Source organism: Odontesthes bonariensis, chromosome 8 (assembly GCF_027942865.1).
Source record: "Odontesthes bonariensis isolate fOdoBon6 chromosome 8, fOdoBon6.hap1, whole genome shotgun sequence".
NCBI classification, from domain to species: domain Eukaryota; kingdom Metazoa; phylum Chordata; class Actinopteri; order Atheriniformes; family Atherinopsidae; genus Odontesthes; species Odontesthes bonariensis.
In genome coordinates this window covers 27,577,612-27,600,295 of record NC_134513.1, presented here as the reverse complement: position 1 = coordinate 27,600,295, position 22,684 = coordinate 27,577,612, and the positions used below count along the sequence as shown (strand labels likewise).

General features: G+C 42.0%; 2 non-coding genes across 2 annotated transcripts; both read left to right on the top strand.

Annotated features, from left to right (window-relative positions):
- The first annotated feature begins 21,761 nt into the window (after window positions 1–21,761).
- trnak-cuu (transfer RNA lysine (anticodon CUU)) lies at window positions 21,762–21,834 on the top strand. Its single transcript has one exon. It is a non-coding gene; the product is annotated as a tRNA-Lys (tRNA).
- Window positions 21,835–22,363: 529 nt separating this feature from the next.
- trnal-caa (transfer RNA leucine (anticodon CAA)) lies at window positions 22,364–22,476 on the top strand. The gene is made up of 2 exons: window positions 22,364–22,401; window positions 22,429–22,476. It is a non-coding gene; the product is annotated as a tRNA-Leu (tRNA).
- The last annotated feature ends 208 nt before the right edge of the window (window positions 22,477–22,684 follow it).

Sequence of the window (22,684 nt, the reverse complement as noted above, 5' to 3'; positions counted from 1 at the left end):
AAAAAGTTAACTTTGATGGCTAATTGGGCTTGGGACACAAGCTGAGGATTGATCACCCTGCAGCTGGCCGCCTCTTGAGAGGGTATAGTGTTAAGGGCCCCACGACCCAGAGGACCACTACTGATAATGCGTACCTGCAATTCAGTTCTCCCTCAAGTCCACCATCCACCTACAATTCCACTAAGCTTATGTGCTCGCACAAGACACCTCATTCAGTGTTTTCTGGAACCTGCCTCAACTGTCTCGCCCAATCAGCACTGTTGACTCCACAAAAACCAATGAACGCCAGAATAACTGCTTGGGTAAAGGGATGAAGCCAGCAGCCAACAAATGTCAAACAGCTCCTCAATTAAGCCTCTGCCTCAACTGCGGCACACACTCAAGATTTATTCATCAGATTTTTGATGCGACACTTGTGTCCTGTTTATCTCCACTGTCTCATCAAAAATGTATGTATTCTAGTATGTCTGTGTATTTCCTATGTTTGCCTGACATGATGATTCAAAACACTTAATACAGAAATACAGTATACGTTGTTATTGATACAAAAAAAGTCCAAATACATTAGAATCGGAAACATTACAAATGTTTGTGTCACAAGTCTTTAATTAGTATTATGAAACACCCATGGCCTAGATCAGTGGTACTCAACTTTTTTTTTTCAGGACCTCATCATAAGCCTCCCAACACCCCCTGGACCTCATAAGTCTGGGAGGTGGGGGCTGTAGAGCCCCTGTTGAGAAACACTAGCCTCTAGGAACACTACTGATGCTGTGTACCCAATTCATTTCTCCCAAGCCCATCCACCATTCACCTACAAGTCCAAGTACAAGTGCTGATGGTTAAACTTTAAATTATTTCGTAGTGCTAGATTGAGACTCATATGACTCTCTTTACTGATGGAGATGTGGATTTACGTCTTAATAAAAACATCCTATCGTTATTCAAACAATGTCAATCCCCCCATCTACATCAATTATTCATCTATCCATGACACTAAGATGGGTGGACATCCAATGTGGTTGTTTACTTGTATTTGTATAGTCTTGGCTAGTAGTAACACTCAATGCTGAGTTATGACAGAGGTGGAGGACAAACAATAGAGTTCAATTTCAATCTTACCGGTGGAATGCGAAGTGGGCAGTAACTTGTTTCAATATGGTGGGTAGCTCCTGGTTGGTGGCCGTGTAGATTGTGGGGACGCCACAATCGGCCACCCACTCGGCCAGTCCCTCCTTGACCCTCTCCACATCGTTTGACACGGTGCACCGTTTCAACTGTTTGAATTGGTAAAAGAAAAGGAAATCTTGAAAAAAAACTGGCTTTGTTTTCTTACTTAAAGGGGATAGAGAATCAAAATCTTCTTTTTCACGTTTTTGGTGTTAGTTCTGAGTCTCCCCGCTGTGGGGAGTACACACGAAGTGCCAGCAAGTGTCAGAACCTCTGTTTCAAGTACTCCCCTTTTTTGAATACCCCCCAGAATATCCCACAATCCGTTTTTGTGAAAAAGTGATGTCACTTTTTCAGCACGCCCCTTCGGCAAGAAACAGGAACAGGTGTGCCTCCCAAGGCTGTGAAAGCGGACTATGATCGTTACATATTCTTCCCCCGGAAAGCAATGTACGCGATCAATGGCTTTTATTTATTTTTAACAGCATCCCAAGTACATACAAACGCCGACTTTTCCTTTGCGCTGCGCATTTCACGGAGTACAGTTTCACAAACCTTGCATGATTCCGAGCAGCTCATGGTCAGTTCCGACAGGGACAGACACAGACTGCAGCGAGCTGTGCGCTCCGCTGAGAAGGTGATCGGCTGCACGTCTCCAGGACTATGGGGCGAGCAGGTCGGATCACAGCTGACCCTTCTCTATTTGCACAACTCCCCTCGGGCAGGAGGCTTCGGTCCCTTCGGACCAGAACCTCCCGTCACAAAAACAGTTTTTCCCCCCTTGCAGTTGGACTTATGAACACTTCATAATCACCTCATAACCTGCCCAGTCACTTTACCATCATTAAAATTGTACTAATGAAGCTGCACTGTTGTTGCTCTGTATATTGGATACTGTGTATTGTTGTACACACCTAGTACATTTTATATTCATATATTTGTATTCTTTATTTTTTATTATTATATCCTATGTTACATGTTTGAACCTTACGCCGCAGCAAATTCCTAGTTAGTGAACACTGTTCACTAACAATGGCAATAAAACGAATTCTGATTCTGATGAGCTTTCTTTCCAGTCGGTGTATTACTCTATAGCTCTGTTTTCAGTGAGAGCAAGGGCAGCCAATCAAGCATCGGTAACCGAATAGCGCCAACACCTACCTGCATTTCATAATGAGGTTGCCAGATAAGCTCTGAAACTACGCCAATAAGGGAAAAAGACGCATTCTAAACCCAGCATAGTAACATAGCTGTTTCAGAGAGCCTTTTAGGGAGGTTCTGAGCCATTACAGACCCAACCGATTTTTTTTTTGGGCTACATATCACATCACAGAACAAGGATTAATGCCCCATTCAACCATTCTCTATCACCTTTAAGCAAATAAATGTGCTGATGAATGGTATACTCGTGTACTCAGCCACAAACAAATACCTCAGCAAACTTTTCCCCCTGGTGCTCATCCAGGAGGACAGTGATGTCCAACTCGGACAGGTCCGGGGTCTCGCCACACATCAAAAGAAAAAGGAGCCTGTTCAGGGACCTTGGGCCTGGCCCATTGTGAGCCAGGGACCAGGCGGTCAGTTTACCGGCGGTGTAAAAACGGTTCGCCGCCAGTGCCCCAAGATTATATGAGAAAAATAATTCTTCAGGACTTCCCTCAAAAATGTCCATAGTTTGGACCTCCCTCATGAGCAACCTGTGAAGAGAAATACAGAAACATTATTTGTTTTTGAACACTGCCTGCCTTGAATCCTCAAAACAAACATTCCAAAGACTAACAACTGAATTCATGACTTAACCCATTTAATCCTGATGCTACATATTGCTGCATTGATCTAGGCGGCTGGAGCGACATAGACGCTGCATTCAGGCTCTTGAGATTTGAGTTTTTTTATTTAAAATGTGGGTATGTGAGAGCTGAATGAACACATTCTAATGCAAGATGAGGGTCCTTTTAAATCCAACTTATTTCATGTTTTTATGTGCTTCGGAGGCTGACATATTTAGGTTTTTTTTATAGGCTGAGGGCACCTTTTCCCAAAAAGGGCTTAGGCATTCAGCAGGCATTTTTTGCAGGTGCTTTAGGCTTAAATGGGTTAAGGCATTGAGTTCAAAGTCACTGTACAAGTTACTTTGCCTACATCCAGTGGTGTAGTCTATGTTAAACGCAGGCATATACACAGCGTCGGAAATTAGCGAGGGCCACGGCCATTTGGCCCTCAATTTAGCCTAAAATGCCCCCAAAAATAATGCTCGAGGGGCCAAAATTCCCCCAAAGATTTTGAAACAAATATTTGTACATTATTATAATGTGATATTAAACTACAATTTTTATTTTCATTAATTTAACGTCGTGTCTCTTTATTCTCCTGACGGGATTATTAAGCGAGCGGCGGGAGTAGTTGTGTTTCCATCCAAGTCGTATCGAATTTAAGAGTGTATTTTGTGAAAATGCGCAAAAAGCAAAGCGAATTTATGTGTTTTTATGAGTTAAACTTGAATATGCTGTTGCTATGAATATGAATATGCTTTCAAGGACTAGATAAATAAAGCCTGCATTAGTTTGCTTACAGCTGTCTCCTGTTTTCTGTTTATAGCTACTACTTCCACACTTTTCTCTGTAAAAGAAATGGCAAGCTTTACATTTATTTGGGTTGGCAGACGGCAAAGTAATGATGACGTTGTGCATTTAAATCTAAAAATAACTTGAAGATCTAATTTTATTTTTTTGATGGCCCCCAAACATTTTGAAAATGCCCCCACTTTTGGGACTGTGGGGGCCAAAATTGCCGCCAAAATATTTTCTTAATTTCATACCCTGCATATACAGTATACCCACCAGAAAAGATCGGGGATTTCAGCATACTCACCTAAATGTTCTAATTGTTTTTTAAAACCACTTAAAATTCATTGTTCTGTTGCAAAAATATGACTAAATGACCTATGTCTTTTTCATAATTCAAATAATACGAACATCTTCCAGCACCTAGTAAATATAGGCAGTAGCCTGTCTTTTTAGATGTGCTATGCATTCTTTATAGCACTAGGCCCTTTGCCAATGTTATTTTTCTTATTTTTATTTTTTTTAATATATTGTTAAAGGCTTGTGTATACTTCGCAGCAGTGTGTCGCAGTGAGCTTGTCGCAGACACGACGCAGTTATTTTTTATTTATGCCTTGAAGCGCTGTCTGCGCTATGTTAATCCCACGCCACAACGCAAGAGGGACAATCACGAACAAGCTAGGATTGTGGGTGTTACGGTTACGGAGGTCATTCAACAACAATGGCGACTGGACGAATGCGCACTTTGATTGAGATGCAGCTGATCGATCTAGAAATAGAAGAAATATTGCTACTACTGGAGCTGGCAGAGAGGCGAAAGAATCGTCACGGTTAGCACGGTTAGCGTCAGCCGGTTAGCAAACCGGAAATACGCATAGTGTAGAGCGGATGTAGAGTTGACCGATCAGAGGCCTCCTTTCTCTCCTCCCTGCGGCGATGTCTGCGGCACTGTCTGCAGTGAGTTACAATTTTGAGGAGGTGCACCAGAGTGTCTACGTAGGGGGGGGGTGCATGTCTGCGTTAACTGCGACACACACGCAGACGACCTGGTTTCCGAGTATAAATCAGGCTTAAGTCCTTGTATGCCCTAATAATGCCCTTTTGGACTTCATAGTCATGGGGGAAAGATATAGAATACTAGATGTTTCATGGACCATCCCTGTCTATAGTGATGAACGTCTCAAATTCAATAGTAATTTTATAAAGGGCTAACGCTATTTGCATGAACATCAATTGTCAATATGCTGATAGTGTGAAAAACACCACATACCAAGATGGTGGCACACAAGGGTGGCCATGCTAAATCCTTGTCATGAGATTAAGATTCACCCTGAAATGCAGTAGAACGCAGGAAACTGCTCTTACCCCCCCCCCACACACACACACACACACACATGTTCACAATGCCTCCGCCCACCTCGGAAATAATCCATTGCCTTTGCGGCCCGACTCCTAGTTTGGGAACTATCTATGGCTGCCCAAATATACAGTATACCTAAAATAAAAAAGTCGACTACACCACTGCCTACATCCAGCTCATATCAGTGTCTTACCGGAAGAACTCCCTTCCTGGGCCCCCATAGTCATCACCCATTTCGCCGATGAATTCGATTTTTGGCTCTTTGTGCCATTCAAAATAATTCCTGCTAAGCGCCAGGCAGGCACTTTTTAGGATGCGCCGTCTCTGTGCCACTACAATTATACTGTTCTGCCTGTCCAAGTTCATGTCCTGGAAGTCCTGCAGCAACCTTTGAAGATCCATCTCGTCCTGTTCCAGACAAGAAAATTGATGACTGCATTACACCGAAATGAGAAAAAATAGAATAAAAACAAGTTCAACCAAGAGGAAAAAGAGATGGGGGTTAAAAATGCTTACGTTTGAGCTAGGACTCCGAGATGGTGAGGCGAGCATCACCGGCTCCTCATTGTCCCCATCCTCCCAAAGCATGAAGGATTCAATGCTATGCAACAGAACAGAAAACAGCACATTAAATCCATGGCAACCACAGGCAATGTTACAGTTCAATTTCAAGCCAGAGCCGTAATTAAAGGTTAAGGTTTTAGCAGTTTCTTTCCGAAATTCATGCGGCCTACTCACAAATGGTACCTTTTTCATGAATTCTTACCACCAACATCAAATTTTAACTATTCATTATGACTGGGAAAATTGCACTTTTCATACATGAAAAGGTGGATCTTCTCCATGTCCACCACTTTGAATTTCCAGAAATAGACATTTTTAGCTGCCAAACTTACTGTACTTTGGCCATACTAGTATATATTGGTTTCATATTTAGTAAATATTCATGAAAATATTTTGACAATAGGCAGCACAGTTTCAATGAGCAGCATAGTTGCAATACCTATTCTGGCCACCATCCTACACAGTGCACCTTTAGGTGTGGCTGTGTAGGGTTTCACAGATGGGCACTCAAATGCTGGACACAAAACGAGGTCCGTGAAAGGGCAGGGGTTTATTAAAGGGGATAGAGAATCAAAATCGTCTTTTTCACGTTTCTGGTGTTAGTTCTGAGTATCCCTGCTGTGGGGAGTACACACAAAGTGCCAGCAAGTGTCAGAACCTCTGTTTCAAGTTCTCCCCTTTTTTGAATATCCCCCAGAATGTTTTTCAGCAATCGCCCCCCCACACCCAAGTCCACAGCCACCCCGTTTCAGACACGCCCCTTCGGCGAGAAACAGGAACAGGTGAGCCTTCCATGGCTGTGAAAGCGGACTACGATCGTTACATATTCTTCCCCCTGAAAGCAATGTTCGCCATCAATGGCTTTTATTTATTTTCAACAGCATCCCCAGTACATACAACCGCCGACTTTTCCTTTGCACTGCGCATTTCACGGAGTACAGTTTCACAAAGCTTGCACGATTCCGAGCAGCTCAGTAGATGGTCAGTGCCGACAGGGACAGACACAGACTGCAGCGAGCTGTGCGCTCCGCTGAGAAGCTGATCGGCTGAACGTCTCCAGGACTATGGGGCGAGCAGGTCAGATTAGTGTTGCACGGTATACCGGTACTAACGAAGTATCGCGGTGATTTCTTTTCTTTTGTTTTTTTACTGTACATAACGACACAACTGGAGTTTGAGAAGCATTGAGGAATTTATTTAAAAGATGCTGCTGTAAAAACACAATTTTAAGTCTGCTCCCGTTTAATTCCTTTTATTTGATTATTGTAAAATTGCTGAACAGTAACATTATTGTTATGCATTATTATTTATGTTACGATTTTCTATTATCAAAATCTGTAATGAATGACATTTTCTGTGTTCTCTTTTTATTTAAAAAAGTACCGAAAAGTACCGAAAGTATCGAAATACATGTTAGTATCGATACCGGTACCAAAATATTGGTATCTTGACAACACTAGGTCAGATCACAGCTGACCCTTCTCTATTTGCACCTCTCCCCTCGGGCAGGAGGCTTCGGTCCCTTCGGACCAGAACCTCCCGTCACAAAAACAGTTTTTCCCCCCTTTCAGTTGGACTTATGAACACTTCATAATCACCTCATAACCTGCCCCAGTCACTTTACCATCATTAAAATTGCACTAATGAAGCTGCACTGTTGTTGCTCTGTATATTGGATACTGTGTATTGTTGTACACACCTTGTACATTTTGTATTCATATATTTTTATTCTTTATTTTTTATCCTATGTTGCATGTTTGAACCTTACGCCGCAGCAAATTCCTAGTTAGTGAACACTGTTCACTAACAATGGCAATAAAACGAATTCTGATTCTGATGAGCTTTCTTTCCAGTCGGTGTATTACTCTATAGCTCTGTTTTCAGTGAGAGCAAGGGCAGCCAATCAAGCATCGGTAACCGAATAGCGCCAACACCTACCTGCATTTCATAATGAGGTTGCCAGATAAGCTCTGAAACTACGCCAATAAGGGAAAAAGACGCATTCTAAACCCAGCATAGTAACATAGCAGTTTCAGAGAGCCTTTTAGGGAGGTTCTGAGCCATTACAGACCCAACCGATTTTTTTTGGGCTACATATCACATCACAGAACAAGGATTAATGCCCCATTCAATCATTCTCTATCACCTTTAAAAACCTGGGGTTTTAAATTAATAACAAAAGTGCAGGGGGGGGGGGGTCACAAAAAGTGCACTGAACAATGAATATCCCAAAAATTAAAACAAAACCCCCACAGTTCCAAATGAGCAAGATCCAACAGTGGTGTCACCCTTGGATATTGGTCTTTGTTTGGGAACTGGAGAGAAATGTGTGGAATGTTTCAAACAAATAATGGAACTCCTTTTTTTATATTCCCACAGCTCCTTGTTTCCACAGTTGTGTTTTCTAAGGATTTTTGTAATATCATTTTTTTTTTTAATCAAAAAACATTTCTTACTGACAGGTTAGGGTTAGGGATTGTTTTGGTCTGGGCATAACTATTATTATTTTGTTTATTTCATTAATTTGACAGCCTATCAACCAACTGGAAAAAGTATTTCTCAAAAACATGTATTGCGGCTAAATCCAACACCTATTCGTTCAGCGCTGCTGTGGGCTAAGCAGGGGGAAATCAGTTGTCTTACGCGCACTCAATGATGTAATGTCCACACACTCATTCCGGTTTCTTCCATTTATTGCTCTCAATTTAATTTAGACTTCAATAGTCCTTTCCAATTGCAAGGTAGAGCACACACGTTGAGCCAAAGGAGCAGTGCGATGCGAGAATTGCGATGCGTTGCGGTGCGCAAAAGGATAGCCTTCCCCCGTAGTCACCCCACGCCAAACTGAACTCGCGCACAGGTGCCAGGTAGGGCTAATTAAAGGCTTCCAATTGCGCACCACACACGCCCAATGTCACACCCATGTCCAATAATGACCAATAAACCAAAACACAAATCAAAGTGAACCAATAACCATAAAGTGTACCATAATGAAAACAAAAAATATAAAGAAAATAATTATGGCTCCTACAACATGTTTTATTTAGAAATAATGGGAATATAGAAAGCACATCCGTGAGTCCATCACGCAATATACTTCCGTGACCAGGGGCACAGACTTTTGGCTAAATTTGTGAAACTGACACAGATTTCGTGTCCCAAAGATCCGGGATCCAATCCGATGGATTACACTCTTTTGAACAGACAGCGCGACGGGCTCATTACTTCCCCTGCTCAGCTGCTCGGCAACTGAAAGTTTGTTTGATCAGTCGCTAATAGACCCTTTACCTTATCTCCTGGGTGGAGGGCGTGGGTTCGCTGGAGGTGGCAGTGCCCCCTGGCTGGGTGGTGGCGGCGGCAGCGGCAGCGACCTGGGTGGCGGCGGCGGCAGCGACCTGGGTGGCAGTGGTGGCCTGGGTGGCGATGGTGGCAGCGACCTGGGTGGCAGTGGTGGCGGTGGTGACCTGGGTGGCAGTGGTGGCAGCGACCTGGGTGGCAGTGGTGGCGGTGGTGGCAGCGACCTGGGTGGCAGTGGTGGCGGTGGTGACCTGGGTGGCAGTGGTGGCAGCGACCTAGGTGGCAGTGGTGGCCTGGGTGGCGGTGGTGGCAGCGACCTGGGTGGCGGTGGTGGCAGCGACCTGGGTGGCAGTGGTGGCCTGGGTGGCTGTGGTGGCCTGGGTGGCGGTGGTGGCAGCAACCTGGGTGGCAGTGGTGGCGGTGGTGACCTGGGTGGCAGTGGTGGCAGCGACCTAGGTGGCAGTGGTGGCCTGGGTGGCGGTGGTGGCAGCGACCTGGGTGGCAGTGGTGGCCTGGGTGGCTGTGGTGGCCTGGGTGGCGGTGGTGGCAGCAACCTGGGTGGCAGTGGTGGCGGTGGTGGCAGCGACCTGGGTGGCGGTGGTGGCCTGGGTGGCGGTGGTAGCAAAGACTGGGTCACCTCTATAAAAAACAGAGAAGAACGCAGAATGGCAAATGGCAGTATGTCCATAATAGGATATACTTTACATTAGGGAGGTCCCTACCTCACTACGCAGTCTGAACTGTGCAGAACCTAACATGAGAAAAGCAATGCCTAAATACTGTAGGTACGAGTCAGTACACACACGATTCAGTACACACTCTAGGCTGGTGAAGAGGGACAAACTGGCTACAGGACTCTATTCTCTCTGTCGGATCAGATATGTAGCCATACACATGTTCATACATACATGGTCAGTCCATTTATGTCAGGGGATGCTGCATGAATAAGATATCAGCTGAAAAGATTTGTTACACCTTAACTTAAAAATAGGCTGCAAAATGATAACACTTACCTCACTGCTTCGGCAGCATTGGAATTCTGAAGGAAAGTGAATGAAACATTTCCAAGCATTACTGTCTATACCAAATATTATTTGATCAGCACAAACAAAACACAAAAATGTATGATCACCAGGCCCCAACTTCAGAACAATGTTTTGTTGTGTGGCCATGCCATCTCACCCCCCCTCACATCAATGTATAACATATTAGCTGACCTTTGGCCTGATATACAGGTTGGACCTGTGCAGGCTGCGGAGACGGTGTATGTCAGCAGGAGTTGCCTCCTGCAGTGGCTCCACCTGCCGCTGCCCATTCATCCTGCACAGCTGGTACTGAGCAGGTGCTTCCGTGACAGTGTCCCGTAGCACCTGGTCAAACTGCTCTGCAGTCAGGTCCAGGGGCACTACCACCCTGATGGGCGCTGTGGCATCTAAGAACATTAGAAAATATGTTGTTGTAGGAGACAAGAGGTAATACTGCTCAGAGCCTAATTTCTAAAATTAAATTATGCTGCACTTAGCTGAGGCTTTTATTCAAAGCAACTTACAGTTATTTACAGGGTATTAGTTACAGTCCCTGGAGCAGTGTGGGGTTTGGTGCCTTGCCCAAGGACACTTCAGCCATGAATGGAGGTTTAGGGAGAGGTTAGGGTGGGATTCAAATCTGCAACTCTTTGATCTTAAGCCCACTTACTGTACCTAACCAGGCCAAAGCATTACATTTTTGCATTCATGGTGGATGCTTTCAAACCAAATTTATAAGAGTGTGACACGTTGCAAACCCACATTTTAAAACAAATTACACCAGTGGTTCCTAAACTTTTTCTGCTTGTACCCCCCTTTGGACCGAAGAATATTTTTGCAAACCACCCCCCATATTCTACACACCAAAATTATTTGTCCATTAATATTACTGAATTCTAATTTGGTATTCACAGGAAAAGTAAAAACATGTATTGGCTCCATAAGTGAGTATGTTACTAATTTATGAAGTTATGTTAACTATTAGCCTGTGTTTTACCCCGTTTTTGTAAAAAGTCAATTCTGTCTGTGTCCCCCCTTCAGTATCTCCGCGAACCCCCCAGGGGTCAAGACCCCCCAATTTGGGAAACTGAATTACACAGTAAAATAAAAAGAACAATGAATCCACCTACCATGCCTTGTCCTCTACATTGTGACATCAGCACTTCGCAGTACTGACACCTTGAATGTAATCTGGCGGGGCCTGCGTGCCCTGGCGCCTCTCCTGTAGGGCTGAGGCCTACCACCTGGCCTGAAGTCCTGTAGTCTATATCACAATGGAAAGATTATGTTCTTAGTATGTCTGTGAAAATGAATGGACACAAACAAATGTGAAAAGAGGAATCACTTTGGAGGCAAAATCAGAGTGGCAAAATTGGTACATATGCCTACTAACTTTCTAACAATAACTGTTTCAGGTAATTGTTCGTTAATTTGCTACTTCAAAATGAGCATGCCATGTAATTGAGTACATGGTCTAATAATTAATACTTTAAGGAAACGGTGTAAGAAAATAGGTAGGCCTACTAGGCAACTTGACTTTGCAAATATAACCTCCTGACGGTATGCAAGGCAATATTCTGGATGTTGCCACCCTCAAAATGTGCTCTTTCATATCAAAGAATAATGAAAACAAAGGAAAAAAACAACATGAGGATGACGTCACGCAATGCAGTAGCGTAAATGGGAAGTCTCCGGCCATCAAAGTTGAAAAGACAAAATTTCTCTGCATGTCGAGCTTTTTCCATAGGCGGATAATTCACCTAATTGTTGAAACAACGTATATGCCTAGGCCAAGGTATTTCTTTCATGGCCACTTTGTTATCACAGGAAAAATAAAACAGCTAGCATGTTTTTACTGACACATAGTTTTGGGCTTTGATACAGGCACAGTTTCCTATCGGCTAGGCCTACATCGGTAGAAAGGGCATCAAATCAACCATTTCAGATCAGGTTTCTGTGAATAAACTAAACAGAAATGAAGACAGAGCACGTTAGTGACACAAAAGTACTATGCCTAAGCCTATGCGGTAAGTCAACTGTGGTAAATCCTACAACACTCTTGCATGGGTGTCAGTCCTCCTATAAGGGACGCACCATTTCAGCTTGATTTCACATTTCATTGTTTATAAATCAACGAGCACATTTCGAGGCTGGCTACATCCAAAATATTGATCAATGGGTTGTCAGGAGTTTATAAAGGCCTATTATTATTTACATATTACTATTAAATATTAGCCCATTATTACTATTGTTACTATTATTAATGTCTTCATTCTATTTCGATCTTTTTTCTATATGTTAAATGTTCAATGTTACATGTTAAGTTGTTATTTATTAATTAATCTGTAAGAGCCAGTTTTCCTTTGTTTCATGTCATGTTGTAACTGTCCACTGGGTGGCACCGTAATGTAATTGTGATCACACCAATAAATGGGGGAACCTTTGTTCAGGTGACAGGTGTTGCCTGACGGAGGGGAACACATACAGTTTTGACCGCTGCACTCTGCGTATGCATGATAAACTTCTGTCATGTTTAATTTGCGTTTAATGGACAATTGTAATGGATGCTTACTTTGGATGTACTACTACTGGATACACTTCAAAACTGCAGTGAGCCAGAATAAATTACGCAAAGAAAGAAGACGTCAAGTTGTTTATTCGTGCATACAAGTGATTTTTAGAATAATTCTTCTCCTGTCCCAACCATGCGCAAATAACAGTAGGCCTACATTTCTAAATTTATGTTTTTTCTACAGAACTTAGGCCTAAGCTAGGCCTACTTGAAATGCATAACCCACTAGACCCCAACAAAATTTTACAACAATGATCCAGAATCCTGAGAATTCCGAAAGAAATGGGCAATTTGAGAAACATTTAAAATAACCAAGAATAACTTGAAAACTAATGACAAGTGTTCATTGTAAGTTTATTTCTATTTAAAGATTGGAAATGGCTCTTTCAAATGATATGTGATCCATTAGGAATTATTCATTCATGTATTCCACAGACGACCATTGAACTGTTTCAAAAAGGATATTTTAAGACAAAAATTAACTCCTCTTTCTAACTTGAAATGGATAGTTATAGTACTGTAGGCATATTTAAGTATTATTTTGCATAACATATCAAAATCTCAGGTGATTGAGGTGTTTGTTTTGGATTCAAATTTGTTCAGTTAGCAACACACGGCATATGATAGGCCTTCAGAAGTTAGACACTTTGACTTGCGCCATCAGTCATTCAATCTCAGCGATGCGGACAATTTCTCCCCTCACCCGCTGCCATACACACACACATTTACACACATGCCTACATGTAATTTAAAGCGACCTTGGGTATCTTGAAAAGCGCTATATAAAACTAAGTTATTATTGTTATTATTATTATTATCATTATTATTATTATTATTATTATTATTATTATTATTATCATTATTATAGACAATAGTAATGCAGAGAAATAGGGACATCTATTTGGTAACCTTCCTTAGAGAAAAAAAGTTTGGGCCCACTTCAGAACTTCACTACAGTACCATGACAAGACTACCACAAACAATTTTCCACAAAATGTATTAAGTATTTCAAATACGTTTGCACAATTACATTTATAAGATCGAGTTGATCGTAGTCTAACTCTGGCAACCTAAATGCTGGGGCTATCACTCGGTGGACGAATGATGGTGACAGGTCCGGTTTGAAATTCTCGCATTATAATCAGGCACGACATCACTTGAAATGTTAAGCGCCTTACATAAACCGGGAAATACGTGTAGGCTACTTAGAGTATACCGGGGAGGTAGTTAGATTACCAGTAGCAAACAAGGAGTTAGACTTTACAAAAAATCTACAGTTTTGTTAGATATTTCCTCTCCGGAGTTCAGCGTTTCGAGTTGCTCTTGCTAGCACTGTCACTGGATTACATCGCTACAATAAGGAAGGACTTGGATTTGGACATTACTACTAATATTACTACTATTTCGGGATCTTCAATGGTAACCAACAGATAAGGTAATGATCATCATCATCTGTGCTTTATTATCTCTTAGTTTAGGTGTAGTCTGTAGTATGCTCTGTTGAAGGACACTGACCGGCAAACTCCCAAATAAATAAAGATAAATCAGCTGGAGTTAGCATGGCTAATCAAAACGGCTGTAGGTGACAAGGTTGGCCACTACGTCTCAAATTTAGCTTGTATATCTATCAAAATCACATTTACAACTTAGGTTAGTGTCACTGAAATCCGAGTCGGACAATTGCGAACCGGTGCAAATTGCCAGGTAAACACCCGCGGTCTTTTCGGAGCTGTCATTTTCTTGATCTTGATTTTATTGAATTGAGTGGCTGAGGTAATCGAGTGATAATGAACGAAGCTGGTAGCTAAAAAGTAATACTTGGCACACTACGAACCAATATCAAACATAACTACAGTAGATAGCACAATTAGCCGGCTAGTGAAGCTGCGCCCAAACGCAGAACCTCCGCCCTCCGCTCTCATATCAGTCTCAACTGCGGCCAAGAGAAATCCCTCAAAAACATGACAATATCTCGAAATAATTGAATACAAACATATATATTTTAATACAACAATATGTTCATTAAGCTGTTGTGAACTAGTGAAGTGTGTATTTACAGTTCAGCAACATAATTTTCCCGTAGTGTATTTTCATGCCGGCCGGCGGCGGCCGCTATGGGAGAATAAGGAACGGCCGGCAACGGCCGCTATGGGGTCTAGAGGGACACATTTATTGATAACAGGCTATACACAATTGAGCAAATAGAGCCATGACCATATTAAAGGATAAGACCGTTTTTTTTTACATTGGGCCCTTGATTTCACATTATAACATGATGTTCTACTCACCCCTGCTTGTTGTTGGTCATTTGGAGCTGTTCCGAAGATATTCGAGAGGCGTCTGGCTGCTCTCTTGAGATATTCAGCCATGAAACGGTTTCCTATGGGCAAGCTTATACAGGCACAAACTATGCTGTTTATAATTTATTAATTACTGTACATTAGCACTGATAACGTGGAGGTGCGTCGCTTACTTAAAAAAATCCGGGTTATTGTAATTTTGATTTTTTTGTCGTAAAATGGGTGTTACTGACGTCATCGTGGTGCTACTGCCACAGACAGCCCACAGACCTGCTGCCTATTTATTCATTCGGCTAAAATTCAAAATTAGTAACCCAGATTTTTTTTTAAGTAAGCGACGCACCTCCACGTTATCAGTGCTAGTGTAGAGTAATTAATAAATTATAAACAGCATAGTTTGTGCCTGTATAAGCTTGCCCATAGGAAACCGTTTCATGGCCGAATATCTCAAGAGAGCAGCCAGACGCCTCGCGAATATCTTCGGAACAGCTCCAAATGTTCAACAACAAGCAGGGGTGAGTAGAACATCATGTTATAATGTGAAATCAAGGGCCCAATGTCAAAAAACCGGTCTTATCCTTTAAGTTGAGGCTATTCCTATCACCTTTTCAACATCTAAATAATTGACTTAATGGAGATTTGCTGTTTTGTGAGGTGACCACTTTTGCATCTCATTTCAGGTCAATAGTGTTAAAATTGGTTTTGTTCTTAGACATTATGAATGAAATAAGTCTCAGTACTTTTCCATTATGACCTAAAGTGATCCAGGAGTAGAAAGACAAAACAATTAGGAAAGCCTGGGAAAGCAAGGGCAGATTCACACACACATATTATTTGGGTTAGTATGCATATCCAATCACTTTTGATCAACAAGGGATCCACCGTGGGAAACTATGAGACGTATATACAGATGATAACCGGAAATCAGGGCCAGTCTGACAGACTTCCTGCGGGAGCTCTGTTCCACTGAGCCCAGCGCTGATCTGCTTTGATGTGTGACTACCAATAAACACTTCATTTTCACTTGAATTACTTCGGTCCGTTCTTGAGCCTCCTACTAAAAGAACCGAATCTAACAAAATGGTGTCGTGACACGAGGTTCGAAGGCTGAAGGACCACCGTTCCGTGCGACCGACCCCCGTCCGAGGGAGGACGCCTCGAGGTGATTGGAGGGACAGCTTTTTTCAGACAATCAGGCGCCAGAAAAAAGGTGAGCAGAACACCACTTAATGTCTAAATGTAAGATTTCTGCATATTGAATAACCTAAATGAAGTTGTCTGAATTGAGTTGTCCTCTGGTCATGATAATTCGAGTGTTAATGTACTGTCTGTCTATTTGAATTGAATGGTGACACGTCGAGTATAAAAACACATAAACACAGGGAAAGTAAATAAGTGTCATGTCAAGTCAATTCGGAAATTAAGACAAGTTAAATTCATTTTATAAATGAATATCCCAGTTGTGGAGCTTGTCTTCAAAAATGTTTTGTCCGTGCACTGTTTGTAAGTGATACGAAGTAGTTTATAAAAGCCCATCTTGAGTGGGTCAACTAATTGGGATTCCGAACGGGAAAGTCTCTCCTCTGACGAGGGTTAGAACGTGGGATTGAGAATTCCGGGGGTCGAAGAAGTCTGTAAAACCGAAATATAGTCGGGTTGACAAGAGTCAATTTATACTTGAAGGATACTAAGGGTCAGATTTTTTAATTTTCATGCAACTGTGGGTTGGGGTTCGCCGCTCGAAGATATTTGACTGCGCCAGCAGATCTCGAGTGGTTTCTGTTCAATATTGGGGTTTGGCATAGATAAAAAGGGGGTAGAACAAGTGGCTGCGCGTGCTTATACGGGTCGCTTTGTTTGGGGAAATCAGTATTTTTATGGTGTGACCCAAAGTTTTGGAATAAACAAATGCTTTGATAAGTGGGGTAACCGAGAGGTGGAGCGCACAGAACACAGCGTTCTGCTTAGAAGTTTCTTCACTACTTTCAACATTTGGGCAATTACGTCTTCCATATACGCTACTTTGAATAACACGTGTATAACTTTCGAAAATATGTCACAAAAAATTGAATGAAAGATGGAAGAAATGGTCCCGAGGTGAGAAGAAAAACGAGGGACAGATAAATTGGACTGGAGAAATGCAGAAAAAAGAGTGTGTGAGTTTGCTCCACTGAAGCATTGTGTGTGTTCAAAATGTTTTCAAAACAAACGAGAGAGTAAGAATCAAGCACATGCAGGATACAGAAGGAAAAAGTTGATATATGATATATTTGATCCCAAATGTTATTGACAAAAGTTAATAATTTTTTTTCAGCATCAACGCACTAATAAGAGACCTGTAAGAAAGAATTAACAGATTTGGAGGCTTGACCTGAGGCCTGAAGTTACTAACTAAAGATCAGCTGTGCAGCAGCATTACAGGAATAATGACTAATGAATAATGAAAAGCCTCAAACGCTTTTTGAGCCATAATATTCACAATTTAGGTTATAGTTGTTCTCTTTATCATAAATGCGCACACCCTAAGATTGTCTTTTCTTTCTCTCATTCAGCCCTGAGTGACAACAATCCAAACAGACTCTGGGTGATCATTGGCCTATGTTTATAATGATATACTGCTTATAATAGAGGTTTAAGTTTGTATTAGAGCAAATAGGATTGATTCATCCATCTATTTTAAAATGCATATGATTAGGAAAGACACCAAAGTATGTAGATAAACTGAAAACAGCTTTACAATGAAAAAAATCGCAGAGATGAGATAAGAAACAATAAAATCCAGGAAGAACATTGTTTGAGACATTCATACAAATTGTTGCTGAAATAGGATTTAACAGCTCTCTTAAAGAGCTAAAGTCAAATACACAAGCAGAGTGTTTAGGAGATTTGCTCCTTTAATTGAAATACAATCTGAAAAAATGTTCTCCACCTGAAACAGGACTGAGAGCAGGCAGTCAGACCAAATGACATAAGTTAAAAGGAAAAAAACAGGATTTAGGATTTAATATCGCGGCCAGACGGTCAGATTTGATAACATATTAAAGTTATTGAGGCTTGGCCTGTATTCTTATTAGGAGATATTAACTTGACTTTAAAATTTTAGCTGCTCTAAATTTCCTCTGCCTCAGGTCACCAATTCAATAGTCAATAGTTATCACCAATATTTAGATTCAAACTAAACCATTTGACTAGTTAACTGCAGCAGATCTATGAAATTATTAATATGCTCCCTTAAAAAAAAAAAAAAAAAGCAAATAGATTTAAATCCACTGGAAGAATACAGAAAGACAGCTGCAGCAAAGACTGAGCCATAACAAGACAAGTCAAGGTTTGTTTTTATGAAACATTTCAAAACAGTGAGCAGAGTGCAACTTGGTTCACCAAAATAAAGATCTATGCAGACACAGACTTAATTTGGCTGAAGCCGTCCCTATTATGCATTATATTATGCATGATTTAACCTACTATTTTATATGATATATAATATATGACCTATATATAAATGTTTTCAGGTTGTCCCACGTGAGGCCTGGACGGGGAGAAAATACCCTGTCCATAGCTTCTTTGGGACACTATGAGGACTTGTGTCAATGTGGGAAAAAGGTTCGGTTGCCAAGCGACAGCCATGGTGAGTGGGGGCTGAGGAGTTCCCAAAGGGGGAGTTCCCAAAGGGGGCACTAACGGCTTGGGGGACAAGGGCTACCTGAGGGAGAAGGAGAAGGACGCCAATAGGTGGCGTGATGGAAATTCAAACTGTGCTGAGTCAGTGCCTGTGGTTGAAAGAAAAAGGATATGAATGGGATGAATGAAATGTTCTGTAATCAGGTGTTTTGGGTCATCGGAAGACATTCCATTAGAGATGACCAGAAAGTTTTTAATCTACTACACTAAATCGATCAATCAATCAGACGTTATTTATATAGCACTTCTCAACCCAAGAAAATATAGAACAAAGACCTTTCAGATCAAACGAAGCAGTGAAACCCAAGGCCTCATAGAGCTTGAAAGTCCCGCCTCCTTGACGTCATTCAACTTCCTCCCCTCGGGACCACGGAAGTGTAATAATTTGCAATTCAAGTCAATGACGGAGCCATGACGGAATAAAACTATTTTTTGCGCTTGATGGTATTGAGTCTTGCATTTCACATATGTTGTGTAGGACATTTTTTAATGTTTTTTCATACCAGTAGTGTAACAGTTTAGCGGGCATAAGTGCTTCATTGTTAAGCTTTTTTCTGAGCATTTCTCGAACTACAGCATGTAGCGTTTGGCACGGAAAATAAACGTCATCACGTTTGGGCGCACGGAGGAGTGGAAGAATGGCGCTGTCGTTGGCCAGTTTCACTCAGTTTTTCGAGGGCGAATGAAAACTTGTGAGCCGAGGAGAGAACCACTACCAGTCGGGGCACATGGAGAGCTTCTGCTATGCTGGTGGTGATATGTCTGGCTTCGTCCATGCCAGCCAGCGAAGATGGTGGGATCAGTGACGTAGCATATGCGACGCAATGTAGTCTTTTTACCCTAACTTTTTTTTTACAACGTTTAACCAGGCACTCCTACGACAAATCGCCAATGTTTTTGCATGAACTCATCCATATTTAACCCCAGAACATCATGCGTGTACTGTAAAAAGGCATATAATGACTGGGAACAGAAGACATCATCCTGCCCATGTCAATAGATCCAGGCATGAGGTCCCATGGGGACGACGGAAGTAGGAAGAAGAAGCAAAAAAGGGGGCGGGACTTTCAAGCTCTATACAGACACATGCACACTCACATATAAAGCCACGCACACACACACACACACACACACACACACACACACACACACACACACACACACACACACCACACATACTGGAAACAGGGACCACAATGTGATCCTTAAAGAAAAATAAAGGATGAATTAGGATAAATTAAGAAATAAAATTAAACTAGGCTTTTAATATCTGTATGGAAACATGTTACGGTTAGGAACAACTCTGATGTCACACCGTTGGTACCACATGAGGTGTTTCTGATTCAATTAGAACCGGAAAAAACTTAATGCTGATCCTGAACTATCTGTATACCGCTCAGCATCAAAAAACACAGCCACTTGTAAAAATTAAACAACATTATTACTAACTAACAAGTAAGAATAAAGCAGGTTATGCTGAAAGTTTATTTTTAACGCTCTGACCTGAATTAAGAGAGGACAGACAATATTTAACCTAAACAAGTTAATCAGTTAGTCATTGGAAAAATGTCTGCTTTCTTGATGCTGTGCTGCTCCCAAAATGAGATCTAACCACAAATATTTCTGTCCTGCAGCAAACAACAACACAGGAGGAGAAACTGCAGTGGAGCAGTTCGGCAATAAATTAACAATTAATCATGGTTTACTAAAACTTTTCAAATTTTCCCAAAAATTCTGTGTGTGTTTATATCTTCTTTTGCATTAAGACTTCCCGGACCTGGAAGAGGAAGACATGGAATCAAGAGATTTGTTAATATTATTCCACAGATTCAGAACCACTACAGGACGTACGGCCGGAGGACTCATAAGCTTGAGTTCTGGGGGGCCTTTCCCATCATGCCAAGATGATGGTGGAGATCTACACAACAAAATTGTCACAAAAGAAAATTAGTTAGGGAGGGGATGCTGAATATCCCTCAGGGAAGCGATGTACTGGTGACCTCTCCTTCCAAGATTAGTTCCGGATCAGAGTACTGAACAGACGTTCAGCCAAGAGGAGAACCGAGCACCGACAGGATTGCACCACAAGAGACCACACGACTCGTCATATGGTCATCTAAGAAAGATATATAATCTAAAAGAAAAGTTAATCATAAGTGTTCAAGAGGCTAATATACTCATATAGTCGAGCCTCGGTTAAATTTATATGTGTTGTGTTTCATTTGTAAAGTGTTTAGCTGATTCCTCTTAAAGGCTGATAATGAATCATTTTCAGAATGTCAATTACCAGTGGGGTGACTCGGCTGTTTGGAGCGGGACCTTAGACTTAGACGGTAATAAGTTGGTCGGTCGCCAAGTGGAACTGGGGCCATAGGTGAATTTTTCCCGGTTCAGCCATCAGGTTTTCGCTCCTATTCGCTGCAAACGGTGGACGAACCTGCTGGTAATGTTAATTGCCTTATGCAAAGTTTGAGTGTCAGTACAATAGAAATGATGTGAATTTTTAATTAATCAGTGTTGTGTTGTTATGGTACTTATGGGGGAGCAAGGCCTTGAAGAAAGCCATGTCAGGCCATGGTGAAAAAGGGCATTTATCTCTGAAGACGGGCCTTCAGTTCCTCCCATTAACATACACAATTCTGATGTGCGATGAGGCAGTTCTCCTGCTACATTAAGCTCTTTTCCACTCGTACTTACTCACAACCACCTCAATGTGGGTGGGGTCGTTATAGCAAGGAGGTCCAAAAGTCCTGTGATGTCACTTTTATTGGACAAAACATGACACAACAATTTAGGACATCAAGGCGAAGGTATACCTGCTACTTGGTCTGTGTCTTTGCGTCTAGTAATCCAGCTCGTTGATGAACACAGAATACATCAAATCCAACTGTTGCTGTTGACGGGCTCTTGTTAAGGAGTGGCTTTCATGACTCATCCAGTGACATCACTCCCTGGCCAATCAGTTGCCTGCAGTCTGTAAATGTCACATTTTCGGCTGGACTCAACTCGACCCCGACCGAGTAGGTGCTAAAAATGTTCCACCTTGTGCCAGGTGGTATTACCTCATGGAAAACCCTAACAGCTGAGTGGGATCCAGTCGAGTGGAGTAGGTAGAGGTTGAAAAGGGAGGAATGTGTTCCGATGTAATTTGAAATCTCTGAAAGTTGACTTTGGCTTGTTTTATCTCTTCTTTTTTTTTCGGAAGGCATGTTTTGTAACATGTGAATAGCCCGGCTAGCTCAGTCGGTAGAGCATGAGACTCTTAATCTCAGGGTCGTGGGTTCGAGCCCCACGTTGGGCGTAGCAGTTTTAATAATCAACAGAAGTTTCATCCAGCACTTAAAGTCAAAGTTCAGCACTGTTACCACCATCACAGCGTCCTCAGTGGTGCCTCTTTGAATGATCACAAACCTCCTGTAATGCACAATATGAATAAAAAACATTCAAACTAGCGCAAGAGCATTACATTTACCTTTCTTTGGGCTCATGTCATTTCTGTATTCCCTTTTTGCTCAAGTATGATCATTCACTTTAAAACAAAAGAAGGAAAATCTGAATAACAACCCATGGCCTCTGGCCCTCTCTTGCTTTCATTACTCATCCAGTGACATCACTCCCTGGCCAATCAGTGGCCTGTAGTCTGTAGACGTCACATTTTCGGCTGGACTCAACTCGAATCCCTGCCGTGTAGGTGCTAAAAATGTAGCTGCTACCAGCTGTTACTACCTCATGAAAAACCCTAAAACCTGAGTCGAATATAGTCAAGTAGAGTAGCGTTTTGCATTTTGGTTCAAGTTTGTCATATTTTACACAGTCAGGCAAGTAGTGGTGTCAGGATGGCCGAGCGGTCTAAGGCGCCAGACTCAAGGCTTCATTCCTTCCTTAGCACAGGGACTTCTGGTCTCCAAAAGGAGGCGTGGGTTCAAATCCCACTCCTGAGACTAATTTCTTGCTTGAATCTTACTTTCTTATTAGAAGACCTTAAAGAAAGCCATGTCAGGCCATGGTGAAAAAGGGCATTTATCTCTGAAGACGGGCCTTCAATTCCTCCCATTAACATACACAATTCTGATGTGTGATGAGGCAGTTCTCCTGCTACATTAAGCTCTTTTCCACTCGTACTTACTCACAACCACCTCAATGTGGGTGGG